A 14,153-nucleotide genomic window follows, 5' to 3' on the forward strand; every position below is an offset into this window, starting at 1 on the left:
CCGCCCCGACCCCACACGCCAAAAGCTGACCCGGTGCCGCCCGACGCCACACACCAAAAGCTGACCCGGTGCCGCCCCCGACCCCACACACCAAAAAGCTGACCCGGTGCCGCCCCCCGACCCCCACACACCAAAAGCTGACCCAGTGACGCCCCCCGACCCACACACCAAAAGCGACCCGGTGCCGCCCCGACCCCGTACACCAAAAGCTGACCCGTGCCGCCCCCGATCCATACACCAAAAGCTGACCCAGTGACACACCGACCCACCACACCAAAAAGCTGACCCGGTGCCGCCCCCCGACGCCACACACCAAAAGCTGATCCAGTGCCGCCCCGACCACACACCAAAAGCTGACCCGTGCGCCCCCCGACCCCACACAAAAGCTGACCCAGTGCACCCGACCCCACACACCAAAAGCTGACCTAGTGCTGCCCCCCGACCCCACACACCAAAAGCTGACCAGTGTGACCCCGACCCCACACACCAAAAGCTGACCGGCCGCCCCCCGATCCCAACACCAAAAGCTGACCCAGTGCTGCCCCCCGACCCCACACACCAAAAGCTGACCCAGTGCTGCCCCCACCCACACCAAAAGCTGACCCAGTGCCGCCCCCCACCCCAACACCAAAAGCTGACCCAGTGCCGCCCCCGACCCACACACCAAAAGCTGACCCAGTGACGCCCCCCCCCCCCCGACGCCACACACCAAAAGCTGATCTGGTGCCGCCCCGACCCCCACACACCAAAAGATAACCCAGTGACGCCCCCCGACCCCACACACCAAAAGCTGATCTGGTGCCGCCCCCGACCCCACACACCAAAAGATAACCCAGTGACGCCCCCGACCCCACACACCAAAAGCTGGCCCAGTGCCGCCACCCCCCCCCCCCCCGACCCCACACACCAAAAGTTAGCCTTCCTATTGCAAAATGCCAAGAGAATAAAAGCGTATGTACGTGCCGTTCTGACGCGTACCACCCACCCGAGGTGCCAGCCTTTCTGCGTCAGAACACGGGCATCCATTGGCCGCCATAGGATTAGAACATCGTGGAAAACAGCGGACCAAGGCGAGGGAGATGCACTTAAACAGGGTTGCAGTGATAGCACTTAAAATGATCACAAACCGGGCGACACATCTTGACAATGGTGACGTTCGAGATGTAATAATAGCCCTACGTAACCACTCAGGATTTTCTGCTTTGACGAGGACGTGTATATCCTGCATGCCTCACCAGACAGGCACCGTGGTGACTCCGCTACGCGCACTAATGGCACGTGTTTTGTGTGTGTAAGTGCGAAGGACGCGTTTGTTCCTTATGTTATTGTAAGGTGATGAAAATGTTGTATTGTGTTGTATGGTGATGTCATTGTAAGGTCATTGCGATGCAGCAGATGCGTGCCTCGTTGAAATTACAGACGATTGTTTGGTGATTATTTGAACATTCTTAATTTCAACAAAATTATGTCGACATAAGCTAAGCATTGTCGGGAAGAGTCTACAGCGCAAGTGGCAGCAGGCGGCGGATTACCCTGAGCAGTACCGAGGTGACCTGAGGTACGTTCCCAAGGAGCGGCCGCGGGTAGCAGATTACCCCGAACAGTACTGACTGACCTGAGGTACGGCCCCAGATAGTGGCCGCAGGTGGCGGATTACCCCGAGCAGTGCCGGCTAGCCTGAGGTACGTCCCCAGACAGCGGCCGCAGGTGGCGGATTACCCCGAGCAGTGTAGGCTAGCCTGAGGTACGTCCACAGACAGCGGCTGCAGGTGGTGGATTACCCCGAGCGGTGCCGGTTAGCCTGAGGTACGTTCCCCAGGGAGCGAGGCATGGTAACGGGAGTCGTACTGAGCGCGTCACGTACGCCGCACGGCGCATTGTTCGGCGCACAATGCAGCTGCGGCTGTGCTGCTTCCCTCCCCGCCCGACCATTGTCCGAATCGCCGACGGATCGACGGTGGCCTTGTAGGCATTCACTGCTCGACCGATGGCAGTGCCGCTGGCACTTTACGCGACTGGCATCGCAAACGTCGCCCCAGACCGGATGAACTACAGCCCTGGATCCGCACAACAAGGAAGTGACGGTGTTACGCATCTCCCAGTATTTTCCATGATAGTGATCCTTCCGCAAAATGGCATGCTTCATTGTGATGATGTAAGAATGTTTTCCTTTGTTTCATGTGTCTTAAGTCTGCCAACGTTACATTGTTGACTTTAACGCAAAACGAAATTAGTTTTTACCAGCGGTTCCCGCGTGGTTGGCTGCGCCAAGCGGCAGCGCCACTAACGCCGGTTTGACTCGTGTCTCAGCGATGTGAATTGGATCTCGGTTAACATGCGTAAGCTGTTTCTCGTGGATAACTCGGGCACAATACCCGCGTAACGCCGCATGCTTTCTGTGGCTTGGTCCTTGCATCACTTGTTCCTCTCACATATGTGAAAAGTGAGTCCGTTGCTAAATGTCAGAATACACTCATCTCGCGCGCGCTGTGACCGACACACATATGCGATGGGCATGAATTGATCTCGTGGATCGCCATGAAGGCTGAATCCATTGTTAGCGCTCATTTCACAACAATCCGTGGTGCCGTCTCTGCTGTGCCTCTGGTCAGAAAAGTTGTGCACGCACAGCCATACACGCAGCCAAATGGACGTAGACGCCTCATTTTCGTGTTTAAATTCTTCTTAACTTTGAAACTGAACTGCGTTTTAGTCAACACTGTCGGAGAAAAGCAAGGGGTGTTCATCACCTGTGTCAGGGCTTTCCTTATTATGTTTGCATGCGCCATACAAATAATTCACGACACAGTATCATTCTTGCACTATGAAACGCGTGACTCTGTACCGGCCACGATATAATATTCGCAATTATTAATGAAAGATCAGTCGATATGCATAGACAGAGACACTTGAGGTATAAGGAAGATGTTTTGTTGGTCTGTCTTTGCATTATAAATTGGGAGCTGTTATGCTGGAAATAGTGTGTCCCATTTGTACTTCGTGGCCATAAGCCCAGCATGGGTAACGCCGATTTTTCTCAATGTAGCCAACAATTGCTTGATGGCAGTGTTTAGCCAGTACCTCCTAGGTACATTAGAGGCATAGACTATCCCCAGCATAGGAGCCTCCAATGATAACCCTCTCCCTACTCGGCGTCCAAATTAAGTCCCTGACTAGTTGTTTTCGGATGTGGTGGAAAATTGGTGTCTGGTAGTGCGCCACTACCCTTTCACTACAGAAGTCGGAGGAAAGCAAACTACGAAAATCGAGGAAAAACACACCTACAGTTTATTGCAGCATCCCTGTCCCAAAACCCACGCCGAGTTTTGTTACGTTGAAGGTACCTAACAAAGGACATAAGTATGCGGGACAGTATCGGAAGTCTTAAGGTGCCTTCATTTGTTCATATTGAAGCGCATCATAAGCTGCCAGGCACGGAAGCTTGGCTCATAATCTGCTGCGCCTCAGGATAAGGCCTGAATAACTTCTGGGTTCAAGCGCAGTGGCCCCACGCAGTTTTCAATTCAGACACCAAGGCTCACCCCCAGTGCGCTGCAGTGGTTATTTAGGTCTCGACGACAAAGGTCATTGCAACGTCACGAAAGGAATGGTGTGTCATCGCATTGTTGTCGTCAACCTTCCTTCTGCTTGCAGCCTCCCTCCAAGCGTGGTATTTATTCAACGCAGACTATGGTCCACTTACCAAATGGCCCCGAATATCCGAGCAAATCAGAAACAGTCACGTACAAATACAGGCCTTACATGCTCGTCACTCACTGAATTTGGCATGGTCTCGTGCTCCTCTGGCAATGGCTTAATAGACGAAGGCGATTGGTTGAAACAAAATAATACAAATGTGATTTCAGAGCGGATCCAGGGGACGGGCTCGCAAGGCAGGGGAGGGGTGGTTTTCTCCCTTGGCCATGCTAAGGTCAAAAGAAAAATGTTGGTTTCTTAAGTGCTTTCTTTTTCATGGCATTATCTTCATAAACAGCATTTTAGTATTTAAGTAACCAAACCAATAAAACGTACATTTTCGGGGGCAAGTGTGAGCGAAGCAGCTTTGTTGTTAACGCCATACAAAGTGGTTCCGACACGATGTGGCACATATACGGTTTACTGCGGCTAATATTACCGTAAAATGGCTTGACCTATTACCGTACTGTTAAACGGTTTTTGCGCCCAACAGCTCATCATGTTTTGCATGCTAATGACCAACGGATGAAAACCTACACAACGTTTAGACATAGTCTGTAACAGGCCATTTCGGAATTTTTCCCGATGCACGGAATGATAAACACCAGGTGTCCCAAACCCAAATGTAACACCAACGCCTTATTTGCCTCTGGACGTATTGCCCAAATGAAGTTTAACTTTTGCAATGAATAACTGCCTTACTCATTAATTAAAAACGTCAGATGCTTACGCAATATCTGCACTGTTTTTTACACCTAAAGTTTACAATATTTCACAACGATAAGGCGGCTCGTAATTCTGGTAACATTGTTCACGTAGGTTACGCCCTGAGCGTTCGCGATCGCTCGAACCTTCTATTCCACTGTTGTTCTGATCCCAGTGACTTGCTGCGACTATCTTCATAGACATGGACCTTCAGGTACTCCCACAGAATAGGAGTCGTGAGGTGACGGGTCAGGAGAATGGGCTTCACGCCTGGCCGGCGGCTGATCACTTGATCACCTACGTTGGAAGCTATCCAATATTCCCATCCCTGAGAGAGTCACTAAACGAACAGCCATAACAGTGATCCATGTCGACAGCACACGCCTGAACGATGCATCAGGAATGGGCACCCGGCATGCCGCATGTGGCGTGTATTATGTCACCCCGTAACGGACTGGCTAAGCTGTGGGCACACGCGCCACCTGGCGGTTGGGCCACCAGACGGGGGTAGGTGGCGCCACGGGCGGCCGCGGCAGCCGAGCGGTACTGAGCTGTGGCTGGAGCTATAGTTGGCGCGCAGCAAATAGAACAAGACGTGAAATACTTGCTGCATTAATCCGCACTGTGCCCTCATAATGCTTTGCGTCTTAACAAAGCGAGCGGATGCCAAAACCTCACTGCATCGTCGCATAGGCGGATCCTGCGGGGGGGGGGGGGGGGCACGGGGCCATGGTCCCCCCCAGAAAACTCTGAGAGTATGATTTGCCCCCCCCCCCAAAAAAAACATTCCCAGAATTTCATAAAAGTTTCGTCTACTTACCGTCTGCTTTAACTTTGATGATGCGGTATCAAACATTTCTTTCCGTGGTATTTTTGGTGGTATTGGTGGTTGGTGGTATTTTTGTTAAGATCCAATCACACATTGCCCTGGTAGCGTTCACTGTATTCCGTCTCGCCTATCTTTTTTCCAAAACAGTAATTAGTATATTTCTCCTTCGGTGTCCCGTGCTTACAGCATAATTTAGACTCCGCCCCTTCCCGCCGCCGGGAAGTGCTGCCACCTGCCAGCCGCTGTAAGGACGACGGCGCGGGTAGCTGATCCGCACTTGTGCTGACGACAGCCTAATGTGTGTCGGAATTATGTTATTTAGTTTTAAGTCGCTTGTAATAACTAGTTCATAAGATAATTTAAGTTAAGCTTAAGGCTAAGGCCCAAGATGTCATCAACGTCTCCCCTCCGGCGACCGGCCCGGCGAGGGGCTTGTCTACCCCCTCTCCACTTCCCCTCCGGAGGGGCCGAGCTTCGTGCTCATCAGAAACGTTGACGGAAAAAGTTTCCGTACGATGAACCTCTTTGCCAACCGTCGGGAGCTCGAGCTCCACACTGGCGAAGTGGATGGAGCCAAGCCGCTGCGCTCGGGAGCCCTGCTAGTTAAGGCTTTTTCGGGGCGTCAGGCAGAGGCCCTGCTCAAATTGAGCGGTTTTCTGGGGCGGACGGTCACAGCCACCATCGCAGACCGCCTGAACACCATCCAGGCGGTCGTCTACAGCCCGGAGCTCACCAAGCTGTCGGACGACGAGATACTAGAGGAGCTGACCGAGCAGGGGGTGTGCGAGGTTATACGCCTGCCCTCCCGCCGTCCCGGCCTGGGCCCCAACCCGCTCGTCCGCGTGCGATTTGGGGGGTTAAAGCTCCCACGTGCCATCCACTGCGGATACCTCATGGTCCCGGTAAAGGCCTGGGCCCCTCCTCCCCAGCAGTACCGCATGTGCCAACGGTTCGGCCACACTGACCGGACCTGCCGAGCTGCGCGCCCGACCTGCGGCCGCTGCGCCGACCAAATAACCTTTTGCATCGTCAAGTTCATTTTGATGCTCATTTCAACTCAGTTGCAATAAACGTAAAATTAGCACAGTTGGATCTTACTCTTCTTTCTATATACATTAGCCGCACTAACCCTGTCTCCTCAGCTGATCTCTCCGCCTTACTCGCACAAATTCCCTCGCCCCGTCTCCTTAGGGATCTGAACGCCCATCATCGCGCATGGGGTTGTAGCACGACACAAGCAAGGGGGAGAGTTTTGCACACACTCATGGACACTCACGACCTGATATGTATCAACGAACTGACACCTACGCAGGCACACCACCACTGAGGCGCGGTGACATACTCTGTTATAGATCCAGCCTTAACAACACCACGCATAGCACCACTCTTTACGCACAATGTTCAATCAGACACGCTTTTTAGTGACCACTACCCGATCCACATAAATTTGGAGGTCCCATCAGGGCAAATGGACTCCAATTTTCTCTCCCGATATAATGTTCGCAGAGAGGACTGGGCATCTTTCCAAAATTGTATTCATGAGGCACGCCCTTAAGGCACAACTCCCGACCTCCCTACATTTCTAAACACTATTTTAGCCTCAGCGCACCAGTTCGTTCCACATACTCATCGTCGACCAGAGCACAAACATGCGCCTGGTGGAACGATGAGTGTCAGCGCGCAGTAGCCCTGCGACGCCGGGCTATGCGTACCTTTCGTAATTGCATTTGCATAGCTCATGAAGAGGGGGTTTCGCAGAGCTAAACATCGAGCCGATATCGTCATTAAACGCACAAAACAGGAAAGCTGGGAGCAATTTTCAAATGCGTTCAACCGCTTTAACCCTCTATCTAAAATATGGTCACTGATTCAGTGTTTCACAAACAAACGCACGCCACATTATAAAACCCCGCACCTTGTAGTCAGCAACCAACACTACAGCATCCCATTCGAAGTCGCCACAAAATTTGCCACACACTTCACCCGTGTATCATCATCCGAGCAGTATTCCCAACAGATCGCTAGCACACTTAATGCCACACTGCTCACACTCAGCTTCATGTCTGCTAACACAGACATTCAACGTACTCTTCATACTCTATGAATTGGACCTTGCGATCAGTAAGTGCGGAAACACTTCTGTCGGTCGAGGCCAGTTTGCCTACCCCTTATTTAGAAATCGTACTAGGTCTGGACTCACCAACATTCTATCGGCTTTCAACGATATGTGGGTTTACGGCTCCTTCCCTCCCTCATGGTGCTCTAGCACACTTATCCCTATACTTAAGCCTTCTAAGCCTCCTCTGACCTTTCGAGCTATCGCCCCATCTCTCTTACTAGCTGCGCTTCTAAAAGATTCGAACGAATGGTCAGCGGACGTATCAGCGATGTTACTTGAGTCAAATCATATTCTTTCACCACCTTTTCAGAACGGGTTTCGTCCCGGCCGCTCCACGACGAACAGCCTGGTCCACATTGTAGATTCAATTCAGCTCGGATTTCAGACTAAATCTACTACGGTACCACTATTCGTGGATTTAAAGGCCGCTTTCGACAGGGTGAACAAAAGTGTCCTCATTAAACTACATGAAATCTGAGTTCGTGGCCGGCTCGCTGCTTTCATTAAAAACTTCCTAACTGATAGGACGTTTTCTGTGCGTTGCGGAAATACTTACTCTTTTCCGACGGCGCAGGATCACGGTCTTCCTCAGGGCAGTGTCTTATCTCCAACCCTCTTCCTTGTGATGATAAATGACGTTTTCAATAATATTAATAATATTTCTCCACATTTTCAGCATTCTTTATACGCGGACGACCTAGCTGTGTGGCATACGCGCGTTAATGTCGATCGCGCACTGCATTATATACAATTAGCTGTAAATTATATTCACGCCTGGTGTGCACGGTGGGGACTGCAGATTTCACCCACAAAGTCAGCTGTAATTATCTTCTCTAGGCGGAATAACGTTCAACCTCCCACCCTCTGAATCTTAATGGTGAAATAATCCCTCTAGTTGACAGTTTTAAATAGCTTGGAATAACATTAGATCGTCGCCTTACTTCCAATGCTCATTTTGCTGATCTTAAGCAACGCTGCTCCACACGATTGAACATAATGAAATGCGTAGCCAGGACGGGAGTGGGGCGGCGACAGACGCGCTCTCCTCCGCCTCTATACCTCCCTGATACGCCCGGTCTTGGACTACAATTGACTTTCTTTTTTATGATATTCCTTCCAAAAAAGACGAAACCCTGGAGACCAGTCCAAAACGCAGCCCTCCGCATAGTAACTGGCGCACTTCGCACCTACTCCGGTTCTAAATCTGCTCGCGGACACGAATATCCCCTCCCTATGACACCGGCAAAAAGTTGCAACTTTTCATATTTTACGTATGCGCCACAGCGCACGTTGGTAACCCCACATACAATGCCCTCGCACACCTCTGCCCCAAGTCCGCACTACTTACCAACGCGGAACTCCAGCATCCAACCATCAGCACTCGTGTTATTCGAGCGCAGCGAGCGCTTAATCTCTCCCGACATTCCTCTGCAACCCAACTCCCAGTCCCAGACGCTATTGGGGCGACCATATACCTAATGTAATCTTTCTGTTTAAACAAAAAACGTAAGGTATCAGGAACCGAAGTACATGCACTCTTCGCTGAGTTCAAAGGAGAATATGACCAGCACACCTTTATTACACTGACGGCTCCCGACGAGATGGTCGCACTGGAGCTGCCTTCGTAACTAATAATTACCACAAATCAAACCGCCTGTAAAATTACAATACTGTGTATACGGCTGAACTAACAGCAATCCTGGCAGCACTGCTCTACATCAAGCAAGGTAATCTACAAAGGGCAGTCATATGCACCGACTCTCATTTGTCGTTACAAGCTCTCATCACTCTCCATAATTCATCCCACCTCATCCCAACGGCATACGACGAACGCTCTGCTCTCTTCCTCAACAAACTCACGTAATATTTCTCTGGATACCTGGACACGCAAATATTCATGGAAACAGTACTGCTGACGAAGAAGCAAAACGAAGTCTCATGCTTCCGGAACGTAACCATCTTCATTGTCCCGTTTCTGATATTCTAGCAGTTATCAATTTACAGTTCCGTCTCTTTCTCCAATCTGCATGGTATCAACGCCCTCATCACCACCTTCACCCAATCGCACCCACACTTCAGCACTGGCCGACAATTAATCATGATAATCGCCTGAAGGAAGTGCTGATTGCCGGACTGCGTATCGGTCACACCAAGGTCACACGCTGCCACCGTTTTCGAACGCACTCTTCCTCCGCTGTGTCATCGCTGCGGCATCCCTTTCACAAGAAATCACTTCCTCCTCGTGTGTCCGGTATATCAACGATCAAGGCAGCCGCTCATCAATTACACCAACACTAATTGGCTTCCATTCAACCTCCGTTCTCTCCTCGATGATTCTTATCCTGATTTGATCGTTCTCCACTTTGAAATTTTACCCAGTACAGGGTTAGATATTTTCATTTAAATAAAGGGTTTTCCTGCATAATTTGGCAAAGATTGCAGGCTTCTCCCTATTGGCTAGGAGTCCTGGTTTTTCTTAGTTAGGACTTTCCAGGACTCAATAACATCACACAACACCACAAGGTCGTGCCGGGCAGCGGAGCCCGGGACTGATCTCCCCGTTGCTGCGATGAAGCGCTCCGCCATTCATCCACCACACAGGTCGCCGACAAGTCAGCTGAGCCAAGGCCATCGCTGACACGGACATCCCACACAGGACTCGCGTCATCCCAGGAATAAGGTGGGGGGGACGGTGAGGAGGCTCACTTGTCGTTCAAACGTACTGAATGCCCGTTGTGTCGTCATGAAATAAGTATATATGTTGCTGCGGTCTGATCTACTTGCTATGATCTCGCTACACAAAAATGAGCCAGGTTAACGTAACGTCCCTTATAAATACCCTCTCCCTTGCTTTGCGCCGGACAGCATAAGCCGGTTTAACGTAATCGTTGCCTGGCCTTATGCCGGAAATAAATCCCCCTTCCCCCCTCGGAGGTGATTAGGTCCGTCGCGAGAAAAAAGAGGTCTTGCACTGGGCCATAAAAAACGACCTCGGATCCCACACCAGCCAGCTGGCGACGAACGGTTGTCCACCCCCCCCCCCCCCCCTCCTCCAACAAAAACCTCCAGGCTGGATCCGCCCCTGCATCGTCGGCGATTCCGCTGACTGAAGGAGCTTTGTTATTTCAAACCCTAGAACTGTCAAATGTCGGGCCCGGAAGCGCGTGTGCCGGGTGCCCGTCACAGGAGGGGCCGCATGTCTGGCAGCAGCGGCCATCTGGCACAGGGGAGGCAGCATGTCCGGCACATGAGCAGCCGTCGTACACTAGGGCGGTCGTGTGTCCGTCACGGAGAGGCCGCTTGCCGGCACAGTAGCAGCTGTCCAGCGCTAGGGCGGGCGCGTTTTCGGCACAGGAGAGGCCGCATATCTGACACAGGAGGGGCCGTCTAGCACTGGAGTGGGCGCAAGGTCGGTACTGCAGCTGACGCGTGTCCGGCACAAGAGAGGCAGTGTGTCCGGCACAGAAGAGGCCGCATGTACCGCCACTGGAGCGCGTGCGTGTTCGGCAATATGGTGTGTGCACGTTGCTATTTGGTGTTAGTGACGAATCCGCCGGTGGGCGCGATAGTATTACGTAAAAATGAGGAGTCTGCTCTGAGTTGCGCGGACGGCAAAAATCAAGTTGAAGGAAACAGCAATATGGAAAAGCGGCGCATAGCAAACGCCTTTCCGGAACCAGCCCAAGTCTATCTCCGTGCACTGCTCCAGCCATGCGCTGAACCTGACGATTGTTGAGGAAGCAAAAAAGTGCCATTGATGGCCGAAACAAGAAACGTGGTGAGGAACGTGTCGACGTGCCTGAACACTGCAAAAAGGGAGAACATGTTCGAGGAGCACATCCGGAGCGGAGATGACGCAGATGGCGATCTTGTGATCTGATCTGGATCAGATCAGATCTGGTGATCTGGGTGGAGCTAGAGCACACCGTCCACAGAAGGGCAAAGGAGTGCACCCAGATGCACGAAATTCGATGAGAAGGATCCTGGCTCAATTGCGAGAGCTTAGCATTGTGTTAACACCGTCCACGTGCATCCAGCTTTTCTCACAAAGTGAGCTCTTCGCCAAGCAGCTGCAGAGGTCTTCCATGACTGCTGGTGAAATATTCCTCGGTGCGCAGACACTCAACAAGATCATGCAGGTCATGAGAAGGTCACAAAAGGAAAGGCTCATGTCGACCCTCCAGCAGCACCGAGACTGACCAGGCCACCTAAACATCTGGAGCAGTGCGCAGATGCTGTGGGTGACACGGAGTTTGACGTCCGGGCCTCCCTCTGTCGCCAATACTACGAGACGTCGGACCTGATAACCGTCAAGCCACAGCGTCGTTGCGAACAGCCTGAGCTGAAAGGTCTACAGATGCTGAGAGACACTCTCATCAGACATCAAGCTAAAACAACAGACGCGCTTCGAGAGTCACTGGGCGCTCATGGGTATCTGGACCTGCTGGCTGCGGAGCGAAGGCCTGTCGCACCCGATGTCGACCCAGAGCTGCGCTCGGCGCAGTTGAAAGTGCTTCGCGGCACCGTCCTCATGACGCCAGACATGAAGACTGTGGCTGATCTGTGTCTGACGCGCGAGTCAAAGGGGAGGTCGTCCAGGGGATGGCCGAGTAAAGTGATGCGTCTTTGTCGCCTCATGATGACCGTACCTGTGTCGGCAGTCCCAGCAGAGCGTTCGTTCTCCGCCCTGAAGCTGGCGGAAGCGTACCTACGTGAGACGATGTGTCAGCAACGGCTGTCGCACCTGATGATGCTCCATGTTTATCAGGCACGCGCCTTTGCGCTGACGCCTGGACAGATTTTACGTGAGTTCGTCCCCAGGCACGCCGATGAGCGAATTTCGGTGTTTGGGCGGCAGTAGTGTCGCATTGTCACCGAGGTCATAGCGTAGCGCGGTCTCTTCGGGATTGCCCCATGTCCGACTGGGAGCGAAACGTGGCCGTGGTTGTTGTTTAGCATTTACAGGGTGCCTGCTCGGAAGTTTAGTTTTCAAGTGCCCTGGTGAGGCCCGTGGCATGATTCTAAACATACATTGTAAACGCCAGATAGCGATGATGTGAACCGATGTAACCATATCGCCAAGTGACAACTGAGAAGAGTCGACAGACGTTCTCAACATAAGTGAACGTGTTTCAATCGTACCTCATAAGCTCTAGCGATTGGTAAGCGCTAATAGGCTTTTATATCGGGTGTTTTGTTTTCTGTGCTCCCCTCGACCATTATGAGATGTTTTGGGAGCATACCACCGTTAACGCAGTTGTTAGGGTGTTACATCTAAACGCATTCAAGGCCTGGAATAATTAACTCGGAGCACATCAGAAAATGTTTCACCTACACACCGCAATGGCCATCTTCGCGCCCCAGGTGAAAGATGTCTCATTCGAATGCCGCGGCGCTGGGCTAGAGTCCCAGAAAAGCGACTTGCTTTCCCAGTAGCCTTTAAGCTGGTGATCAGAGAGTCATCCTGGCACGGGGTAGTTGTCTCATAGCTTTGCACGACATGAAAAACGTGTCTCCGATTCGTTTCGTGTGAATAAATTACCGCAGGCAAAATAGCCCGTTGAACTGGAACTGCGCTATTGAGTTCGCGGTTTGGGGCCCTCCATCAGGCTCATCATCATCTTTATGTGAAATTTAGCTGGCTCCTTGTAGCAAGCTATAGTTCACGTAAAGGAAGCTGGGGTCAAAGCGATTGACTGAAGTCATTCGGGTAATTTCTACACATAGTTATGACATACAACATTATGTGGCTGATCTGGATAAATTCTTAAGGTCCGAGTCAACGCTAAGGCGTTAAACCTTGCCGACTGACCACCCGACTGCAAAATCCCAGCTAAACGGCAGAACCTTGCGGCGGAAGTTTAACGTGTCGTAATGTTCAGCTCAGTCCACCCTGCTGATCTTGAGCGGCCACGGACCCCGGCTGCTGGCTTTCCTGTAGACGGCGTCACCTGTAGGCGGCGCCCTTGAAAATGCGCCTGCCGCCCCATCCGCTAGATGGCACCGTGCCCTACGGAGTTTCAGGTTTCACTTGGAATTTGCCACGTTAACTCCGCCAGTTGTACCTGCAATCATTTCTACCTTTTAGCTTATTTCTTCACGCCGACAGAAATAGTTCAAACTCGTTAAGACCTTTCACTTGGCGAATTGTTTCACAATGTCGTATGTGCCTTTCGTCAGCGCCAACAGGTATGCTATGCAAACATTCGATTCCCTCTCTCACGCTGCGACACGCACATGGGACGGCCGGGCCGCTCACTGCTCCAGTGACTGCCGAATAAACCTTTGGTGTTAAGACACGCGCTCAAGTGTTAGTACCCACACGCACAACATTCCCTGTCAGGTGCAGATAGCGGGGCATGGAAGCTACTCGTATCCTTATCCAACCACCCCGGCGCAGCTGAGTTGAGGCAGATGCTGTAACTCATGAGACACAATGGCGGGCAGTCGCTAATTTAACGACCTGAATAAGTAGCCTCACTGAACTGTAAGGGCCCATCGGTTAGGGAGGCCCTTCGTTAAGTCCGCCGCCTCCCTCCCAGATTCGGACACGCCGCCCTGTTCCCACTGACACATTATATTTTTCGACACAACTCAAGGTTATCATACTAAAGTTGAGTCATGTGTAGGCCAACACAATAATATGGGTGTTAGAGTGAGACAAGCGGGGAAATTTTCAAGGTAAATGCTGACAACATACTATGGCAGTGAATCAATGTAACTTCTTAAATTTCCGGGCAGACAAATGCGGTGCGTTTGTGGACCTTTTGTTGTACCAATGTAGCCGTACTGTTGGCGCCCCTG

This window comes from Pollicipes pollicipes, unplaced genomic scaffold (genome assembly GCF_011947565.3).
Source record: "Pollicipes pollicipes isolate AB1234 unplaced genomic scaffold, Ppol_2.1 Scaffold_4295;HRSCAF=5057_pilon_pilon_pilon, whole genome shotgun sequence".
NCBI classification, from domain to species: domain Eukaryota; kingdom Metazoa; phylum Arthropoda; class Thecostraca; order Pollicipedomorpha; family Pollicipedidae; genus Pollicipes; species Pollicipes pollicipes.